Here is a 10770-nt window from a genome sequence, read left to right as displayed (position 1 = left end):
ATGAACTTTGAGGATTTTTGAACAAGCATTTGATTACTTTCGAGTTTTTATGAACTTCTTTTGGTTAGGCTGTACACCTAATTATCTTTCTAAAATATTTGAGAAAATATTTTAGCTCTTAGCCAAACTTGTGTGCATTTTGTTTTTAAAACTCTACATAATCTATTTCAACATGAAATGGTATTAAAGCAAAACCATGCTTATGCTTTTATCTCTCTTGAAGAAGGCTTGTTGTTCAACTTCTCTTTCAGACTGCAAAGTGATTTTTGCAAGCTTTCGACTCTTTCATGAACAATGTATTCAGAAGTATTTTTAATCATGCTCTTGAGATCTGTGAGCTTTGTCTTGGGTTTGAAATATTCTCTTCTGTAAACCTCATGCTTTCTCGACTCAGCTTGAGTTTGTTTCAAAATAATGCGCTGAATTTTCTTCTTATTATTCCTGTTGGATTTCTTTGATACAAGGGTTATCTTTGAAGTTGTCAATCGATTTATTTCTAGCAAATTTCATTGGTTGAGTGTCTTTGTTTACCTGGATTGGATACATTCTCCCAAATCTATGAGTATTATTCTTGACATATGTCTTTCCTTTCTGAATCTGGTATCCTTTTGAGTAGACTCGAAAATTGTTTTGATATCATGTGCGACTTGTAGACATAGTAACGTGATGCGTTAGTTCTTTAAGACGTGATATGGGTATATGGAAGTTGAAGCGGTAGGTGTGCAACGTTATGAGTTGTGGGTGTTTTGTTTCTTGCGAACGGGTTTGCGGTTGTCAGGCTTATGATCGAATATGGGGATTGTAAAGTGCTTGATGGAGTTAGAAAGTTAAAGCTTTGAGGTTGATATGAGATCAGTGTGCGAATGTTGAGCACATCGTTTTAACCCCATGCTGTTTTATAGCCTTTGATGCCTTATTCTTCTACATGTTGAACCATGTCACCTTTTTGCGTTGAGCCTGTCTTGTAATGTTCGCTTTGCAATCATACTCCTACCTTTGTATCCTTATGTATACGACCATCCAAGTATTTGGAAACCGGATATATGTTTATATTTTGAGATATTTTTGCTTATTCCTTAAATGTGTTCAAGGGTGAACTGTTATGAAATTTCTTTCGTTTTGTATCAATTTTCGAGGGCGAAAATTTTTATAAGGTGGGTAGAATGTAAGACCCAAAACCTTTGAAAGAGGGCTATGATTAGCTAATTTCAAATTCAGTATTTCTGTAGCTTTAATTTCAGAAACTTCTCTATTAAAGAAAATTAAAGCAAGTTTTGATTTATTGAATTTGAAATAAATTGAGATTATTATCCAATTTTATAATTATTGGATTATTTTCTATAATTATATTATAAAGTTGGTAGTTATGTGATAATAAGGATTTTTATATGATTTGGGTTAGATAATTAATATTCTAAATATTAATACTGTTACTTTGGAAAATAAAGGGTTTAATTATATTATTTCTAATTATTTTGATTTCCCATGACCCGGTTTCCTCCTCACCCAACCTAGCAGCAGCAACACAATTGCTTTCTCCCTTTCCTCAAACCAATACTACCACAGTAGTAGTTGCAAGATGAAGGAAGGAAGAAACGAATTTGAGGGAGAAGGAAAGGAGTTCCCCGCGTGTGGAGAGAGAGAGAGACGCCATCATCCCCGTCGCCGGAACCGCGAGGAGCGTTGCCGCCGAGCCCGTCACCGTGTCGTTGTCTTCATCGACGCCAGCTGAAGAGAGATGCGACGGAGAGAGAGAGAGGGTCCGCGGAGGGAAGCGCCGCCGCTCCCTGAGGTTGCACCGTCGTCGCTGTCCTTGGTGACCCACGAGCCAAGAGCGCACGCGCGGGAGTGGAGGACGGCGCTGCTGTCGCCGCTGCTTCCATGTCTTCCAACGGTGCTGCTATCGCCGCCGTGAACCGTGGCTAGAAGAGGGAGCGAGAGATCAGGGGAGAGGTGTGTCGCGCTCTGCTACAGTTGAGTCGGCCTTGCTGCCTCCGCTGTTGGGGATTGCCTCCGTCACTGTCGCCGGCGAGGAGAGATCAGTGCGGGAAGAACAGAACGCGAGGGAGAAATCGGTCCGCCATTGAGCCACCATGTCAGAAAAGGGGTTCATGCCACCGGAATTCCCCTACCGCCACCGTTGCCTTTGGAAGCCGCTGTTGAGGCCAGGGTGCTATGGTGGTTGCTAATCGAGTCGCCGTTGATGATTGCGTGCGGCTATGCTGATTCTGAGTCGCTGTGTTACTGCCAAAGTAAGGAAACTCACTGGAATAGCATCATCGGAGCTGCTGTTTAGCTGATGCCGCTGCCTGGGTCGCTGCGGTACGAGCTGCCGTTGATGGAGCTGCTATGGTCAGTGATTTCTGCGAGTTCCGACTTTGCGGTAAGGGTGTTAAATTTGTGGTTTCTGTCATTTTGGGTTTCGAAAAGATTTTGATGCTGCGCGGTTTTTTATAGTTGATCCACCAGAGCTTCTGGCCGCCGCCGGAGCTGTTGCCGGGCCTGTTCGAAATTGTAGCTACTTCGTTTTGCTAGTTCAGTAAGTATTTATATTTTGGAAAAGCCTCGCGTTAGTATTCTGTTGTGTTCGGTTAATGAATATGAGTTTTGATAACGTGGGGTTGAGTCCTGATTATTGTATGTTGCGATTAGTATTGCTATGGTTATTGCGAACGTGACTGGGAGCCGAGGTTTTGGTTGCCGTCAGTTCGGGTTGAGGCGGAAAGGACTCTGTGAGACGTTTGGATTATGGAATTTGCGTTTTGAGGTAGGGGCGCTTTCCAAAAACTATATTTTTATATATTGGAATTATTACATATGGATACTAATGTGAGAGAATGTGTATTTGGTGATTGTATCGACCTTATGTATGGCTTGATTTGCCTTGGTTGGTTATGAACGTCTGTTGGTTGAATTGTTGTGCGGCTTTGTGAAATGTAATGTTTTGAAGTGATTCTTTAAAGATTTGAAATCTGAGTTTAATCCGTTGAGAATTGATTTGATTTGAGTCAATTATTTGATGTTGAATTTGATGATGTTGAATGGTGGAAGTGCTGTTTTGTTATGGGCCGGAATGGCTGTGTATGATTATGAATATTGGCTGGTTTTGGATTGAATTGTGAGCCGGAATGGCTGTGTATGATATTGATTTATGGCTGATTGCTGAATGAGTTATGGGCCGTATGGATGACTATGAATTATGAATTTAAGCCGGATGGCTGAGATGGATGTTGATCCATGGCTGTGACTGAATGAATATATCCTTGAGATACCTGGATAGTAGCAAGGGTTGTGGTTCATCTCACTTTCTCCATGTCAGAGACTGTGACGCCTGGCTAGTAACGGTAGTAGTGGTGATTCCACTCGCTCCAGGTTGAGCTTTTAAACACCCGCCTGGGTAGTAGCCGCAGTAGTGGTTATTCCACTGGCTCTGGGTTGAGCGGGTAGTAGCAATGGGGTTGTAGCTCAAACCTACTTGCTCCGCGATGGGTGTTTCTGTCCATGGTTAGCTACCAGGACGTGTCGGGTTGGCTATATAACCGACAGATGATATCATCAGCCACTAGGGACAGGCATGCATCATATGCATCTATGTGACATTGTTTGGGTGTGCATATTGTACTTGTTTTGCCTTTGTGACTACTTGTGATTAACTGCTATTTGTTCTACTTGCTGTAACTGTTTGTTTGTGCTTGAACTTCCTATCTGTGTTTGCAACTGGGACTCTGTTGGATTGTGGTGATTGGTTGATGGTTGGATTGTTTGGGCCTAGGGCCGTGGTTGAAATGAGATGAGCCGATGGTTGACTTCGGCTTTGTGTTTCTGGTTTGGAAAAATATGAAAGGCTATTTTAGTTCAGCATAGATAAACATTTTTTGAAAGGCTTTTGAGTTTTTGAGAATTGAACGGTTCTTCTTTCAAAAAGGATTTTTAGACTTTACTTTTATTGTAAACCGTTATTTTTGAAAAGGAGGCATAAGACGGTTATTAATCACTGGTACGGTTTATCTTCACGTATCCTATTACAGTAATTCCCAAAAACCCTCTACTAAGAACCCTTTCGAGGATGATGTTCTCACCCCCCTACATTTTTCCCCTTTCAGGATATGGGCGCAGAAGTCACGAAGAGTTTATTTAATTGTTGTTGAAATGCTCTGTGTTGCTTTAGATTATTTATTGTACCCTCGCCTTTATCTTGATATATTCTGTAAGAGGGATAGGAATTGTATTGGTTAATGCTTGTAATGTTATTTATATATATTTATGCATATATATGGATGTACTCTTTATGAGTTTCTGTAAGTTGTATGGTATGTATGGATGTACGTTATATAGCAAAAGTATTTTTGGGAGCGGTATTACGGTTTAAAGTTTTAAACAGGCTCATATTTTACTATTAAATAGTATAAGTGTCATCGTAATGTCCGAGCTATCAGAGTCGCGCAGCCGGAAGCAGGAGCTTTGGTAGTTAGAGTATTACATGAAAAGGAAATAGTGAAAATAAAGTAAACCTGAGGATGAGCTAGAGTTCCTTTGGTGTCATAGGCTACCTCAAGTGGGATATCAAAGGTTGTGCAGCCACGCGAATACACCACTATGCTCTTTAGAGGCTCCAGAAAGCCGCGATTTTTAGCAGACATGGTTGAGCACATGAAATCCAGCATGCAAATATCTGTGCATACGCCTACAACCACCAGCTTCCCAATCCAAGCAACAAAAGAAAATGCATTACATTAGTGGTTATAACTTGTAATGATATGATATAAAAAATTAGTAGTTTACTTTGCTAGAAACAATCACAAATTACTCACTGTTGATTTTATTCTTCTTCACCCAATCTACAAAAACATTGGAAATGTCTTCTTCTATCGACCCCAAGTATCCATCGAAACAATCCTTTCGTTTGATTGTGACGTTGCTTTCATTCTCTAACTATCTTAAAGCTACAATTCAATGTAAAATTATACAGATCATGCCATGTCATGTCATGCCTGAATTATTTGAACTATTGAGAAAAAGCTAAACAAGATTTGACAATTGGTAAACCTAGAACAAGATTTGATTCGTCAGATCCAACAATACAGTGAGGAGGATATGGGTCCTCTGACTTGTTAGGGTGGTGAGAATCCAAGAAAGCCATGACTGAAAATTTCTTCTCACAGAACAATCTTGCTAGCCTTTCTGATTTATTGATCATCCCTGATATCTGTTTGTTGGCTTCTCTTGGAGCCTGAAAAGCAAGTAAATCAATCACAAACACACATGAAGGGTCTCAAATCTGAATACTAGTTAATAAAGAGTACCAGATTTCCAGAACTAACAGTATAGAATCCATTTATGATGTCCACAAGAACAAGACCATTGACAGTGGCTTCGGTTAATACCACTGACTCCTGCTCCAGAGGAATCTCATTCTTTAGGAGCTCAACTGTTTATGACACCATACTCCCTTTCCCGCACTAGTAAGTAATCTGAATTCTCAGTTAAAATCGGTGAGTAACTATTACATGCTCACTTTATAATTATATGATAGTCATAGCAGTGTACCTACATTCACTGAGGCAAATTTACAAACATATTCTACTCATGGTTCACCATATCTCAAATAAATTATACTGAATTTGAGGACCAATCCTTTTTTTCTCACTTGACCAAAAATAACTACAAAGAATTGCATACTAAATTCCCCACTCTATGTATTATATGCCAATTTTTCTTCAAATAAGATTCAATACTTTACTCAAAAAAATTTATAATTTAATTTATTGTTGGGAAGAACATAACCATGTCCTCCATATACATAAATGAATAAATCAATAAAAAGGTTTTCCTAACGAGAAGAGCTGCCGAATTAGCTTAAGCACGAAGATATCACCTACCACTACCAGTCAATGCAAGTCATACACAGAATCAAACATAGTATATAGATTCAATTTCTCAAGTTTGGCTACTAGACAAAAATAAACAGCGCTAAAAGCAAAGAACAACAAAAATAGTGAGACCAGAGGAGGCGGCAAGCAGAGGAGGCAACGGTGAGAAAAGAACGACACGATGATGAGCAATGACAGATCTGGACAGCGATGCGATGATCTGTGACAAAGGACTGAGTAGAGGAGGCAATGGTGAGAAAAGAATGACATGACGATGAACAACAGCGGAATGATCAGAGGAAGACGGTGAGCAACGACATTGACATAGAAGCTTGATGGCGGCAACGATGAGGATATGAACGACGACAGTGGCGAGCTTACTCTCCCTCTGATCACGAACACTACAGCGAGCTTAATGATGATAATGGCGGAGATGCGGCGAGTAGATCTAGGGTTCAGATCTCAAATTTTTTTTTTCAATTATAAATTTGTTTGGACAAGTTTTTATTTAGAGTGAAATTTATTAGGGCTTAATTATAATAATTTAGAGTATAAAGATTTGTTTAGATAATAATTAGACTTAGGGATTTTTAAATTTTAACTAGTAGTAATTAATGGGAGTTTTATATTATGCCACAAATAAAAAATATTGGGGAGATTTTAAAAAATCTCCATAAAAAAATTCCCATAAATAAATAGAAATCTTATAGTGGTGTTATGTGTTATTTTTTAATTTTGGTTCTCATTATTTATATTTACAGGGGTACAAAATTGATGCCAACATGCTAGACTTTATATTGACTGAAATATGCTAAAAGAGTCAAGAATTATAAATCCGATATGATATAATTTTATGTTAGGAAAAAGTTGTGTTTAGTTGAATTTGTAGAACTTATTTTATTATACAAGAATCTTAATGACATGTAAGATATTTTAATTATCTATATGATTATATATCATATAAATGTTGAGTTAGTGGGATTAGAAAATTAATTGATATATCAATTATTTAATTAAATATTTTAAAATCAACTTTCTATTTTTGTAACTAAAAGAATAAAAAATGCTACAAAAGTAAGTAGTATTTTGTAACAAAATATTATGACATAAAAATCTAAATTGTTACGAAAAATATTTTAAAAGTAAAAAAGTGTTACCACTTTCGTAACAAATTTTGGTTTTTGTATTAAAATAAATTGTTACAAAATATTACTTTGAATTGTAACAATTCCATTTTTTGTTACAAAAATTTTTTGTAACGGAACATACTGCAACACCCTTTTTTTTGTAGCAATTTTTTTTGTTATAAATATTGCTTTTCCTTGTAGTGAAAAAAGGAAATCTAAAACAAGGCTAGAGCTTACCAAGAAAATGGGGATTTTAGCAGCGGTTTTCGGCGGCTAGAACGACGACATGAAGCTTCGGCGACGTTGACAGAAGCTTCATCGACGGCAATGCAGCAGTGGTGACGGATCTGACAGCAACGGGACCTAATAGCGGCAGCGATGAGCATCCTCCCCTCCATTGTGTCTGCTTCTCTCCCGGCGACTGTGTGCATGACGATAGTGACAGATCTGACGGTAACGGAGGCACGAAAGGCAGCGACGAACCCAGTTTTGATGGTGGCAGCTCCCTCACAAGCTCCCTCTCTCTCCTCTGCAGACCTCTATCTCTTTCCTTCATGCTTAACAATGACAGCGACGACGGCACTCGGACCCTTCGGCGCCGTCATGTCCCTCTCTTCGTCTCCCTTTCTCCTACCTCTTCCCTCTCTGAGCTCCCTCTCTTTCTCTTTTCTTTCTTTCTTCCTTTCTTTCTTTCTTACCATGGGTAAGGGGTGAGGGGGTAAGGGTGAGTGACGGCTAGGGTTAGGGAGCGTGGGTGAGGGAGAGTGTGTATTGTGTAAATTAGGGTTTGAGTAGAGTAAGAATTTTAATAAAAATAAAAAGGTAGAGTAATAATTTAAAATTAGATTATAATACAAAATAATTATCTTTAAAATACCATTTAATTATCAACTTGTAAATTTATTTTTAAATAAATACTAATTCAATGAAAATTAGAGATTAATCAAATTATTTTTTCTTTTATTCATAAAATAATGTCCAAAGTCTAAATATTTAAAATAAAGAATATAAATTATCATTATTTTTTATTCTCATTATTTTTTAATTACTAAAGCTCTAAATTATAAATAAGAAATTGTCCAACTTATATATAAAAATCTTTGAAAATATAATCCTAAATAAATATAATAAATCGTAAATAACTTGTTATTTAATTTCCAAAAATATGGGATTTTACATACCCTAAGACATGCTTTCGAAGCGTGCCTATAGTTAAACTGTACAACATGACCATAAGCATGGCTAATTCTTAACTCAGAAAACCTATGGCTACACTTTTTTCTGAATCTTCCTAATTAACTTTACAAATCCAATATATAATTTTAAATTAAGGAATCCAACATACATAAACTTCCATCATCATATTTGTCACACAAAAAAAACTTTGATTACGTGACAACATTCTAACAAAGTACCAAATATCAAAGTGATGATAACAACTACTTATGAATCCCTAATACATTATCCACAATTCTAACAATTATACATGTTTATTTTCTTTACATACTTCAATATGAAATATAAAATTTATAATTACGTGATCATCCATTTGTGAGCTCTATTGTTTTCATCACTGCCCTACATAATTTGAAATGTTGTGAATTAGACAAGATAGTTCAGACCCAAAACAAAAAAGAATGAAAATATAGAAAAGTTAGTAAAAATGAGAAAAAATGTGGGTAAGAAAATGTCTGTAAAAGTGACCAACACAATGAAGAATGTAGAATGTACATGTAAAGTAAGTGACTTAAAAAGCAACAAATTTCCAACGTTCATCATCATGGTCATTCATAAACAAGGTATGAGACAAATATAAGTAAGGTAAGAAAATGTCTATTAAGACTCGGGAGAGAGTCATGGAGTTAAACTCATGCATGCTAATATGAAAATTTAAAAATTACCGATCTAAGTACTGTATTTTTATTGCAAGCGGACAATCAAACTTCATGCAAGTTAACATTTGGGAACTATATCAAACGCAGAAAATTAATAGGTAACACATTCAAATTCTCGGCATCTGCCTTGGCAACAACCCAAATTTAGAAATATTTTCACTGAAGCTGAGTTCTACGAAAGAATGACATACCAGCTTTTCAGTCTCAGCAAGATTTCCTCTTTTGGCAAGATTAATTGCAAATTCTGTTTCTATATACAACAGTTGTTGTCTCCAAATCATACACAAATAGTAGCCCAAGTTTGGTAATCACATAAATCAAATCGTATTTGTGGGATATTTGTAAAAAAAAAAAAAGCAGAAAAACAAGCCAAAAATTAAATATCTGCATTGTTTATAAAATGGCCGACATACAACAACCGCTTTAAACACTCGTGTTGCCATAAAATAAATACATAGGATCACTATTAGAAATCAGTATTTTTCGGACGAATTTTGAAATGAAATTGAGATAAATTTTGCATAAATTAAAGACAAAAATTTTGTTTGGTTTTACTTTTATTTTATTTTATTCTATATTTTTGTGTGGATTAAAAGATAATATTACTAATATATGAATAATAAAGGAAACTTTATTTTGGAATAATAAAAACATTTGGGACAAATCATAGACAAATTTAAAATATAAATAATATTTTTATACTAAATGTTAAAATTTTTAAATAAACATTTGAAATCCGTTTGAAAACAGATGCACTTTCAAACGGAATATACAAATAATGTTATTTTCGTCCGAAATTTTTGGAAAAAAGTTTTGGTTACTTTGAAAGGTTAGCTATAGTAAAATCATTTAAGACTAATTATAGACAAATTTGGGATAGAATTAATATTTTTTAAATTACGTCCCAAATCCGTCGAAAGTTATTGCACATATTCAGATGGAATACAGATGAATTATAGTTTTTGTCCAAAATATGTTGCTAATCTATATGAAAATTTTGGCACCATCCAGAAAAAATTTGGCGTCAAAATTCGGGACAAAATATAAAAAAACTTAGGACATAATATATTCTTCCAAAACCTCCACTAAAAGTTGTTCAACATTTGTTTCAAATTTATCCAAAATTAAAAAGTCATTCAGACGAAATAAATTTCGTCTGAAATTTTTGTCTGAAAAAGTCCTATTTCTAGTAGTGACAGAGCCAGGTGTGAGAGGCAAAAATATGTAGACTTAATTGTGCATCGAACTCAATAACATGCAACTTCGATATAATTTGACCAGCATTAAGTGTCTTTGAGAAAAAAAAAATTATTAAAATCTAAACTAATTAATTTTAACATATCAATTTCAGGTCATTTACAACTTATAAATATAAGACACAAACAACAGCGCTAATTATTACCATTTAAATTAAAATGACCTAAATCCTAAAATAAAATAAACTTAAGCTTAAGTAAATATTAATAACTAATAAGTAACTTCAAAAATTATTTAGCAAACTCCCTCACCACCTGCATACTACTTATATCAACTTAAAAAATTTATAGAAAATGGCTCACCAGCAATTAAGCAGCATTATCGCCAAATAAAAAGCAAAATTACCAATCCAATTTTCATATTTTGTTAATTTTATTTGCACAGCAGACCAAATAAAAAAAAACAATACGAAACAAGAAAGAGAGCACATGCCATTACATTCAAGAGTATTAGACCTTTCACAAATAAATCTCATCCCATATCGTAGATGACTTAGGAGTAATACCAAGAAAATAACCCAATAAGTCTAACTGCTGGTGTTTAAGGGAATGTTCCCGTGTTAATGCTGATAGCCATAAATGGCAAAAGACCACTGATGGGAAGAGGAGTCTATAACAATTC

The 10770-nt window shown here is 35.6% G+C and overlaps 1 pseudogene; it reads right to left on the bottom strand.

Annotated features, from left to right (window-relative positions):
* LOC107615445 lies at positions 1943-5444 on the bottom strand (annotated as a pseudogene).

Source organism: Arachis ipaensis, chromosome B09, assembly GCF_000816755.2.
Source record: "Arachis ipaensis cultivar K30076 chromosome B09, Araip1.1, whole genome shotgun sequence".
Taxonomy (NCBI): domain Eukaryota; kingdom Viridiplantae; phylum Streptophyta; class Magnoliopsida; order Fabales; family Fabaceae; genus Arachis; species Arachis ipaensis.
This window is presented reverse-complemented; position numbering and strand designations above follow the sequence as displayed.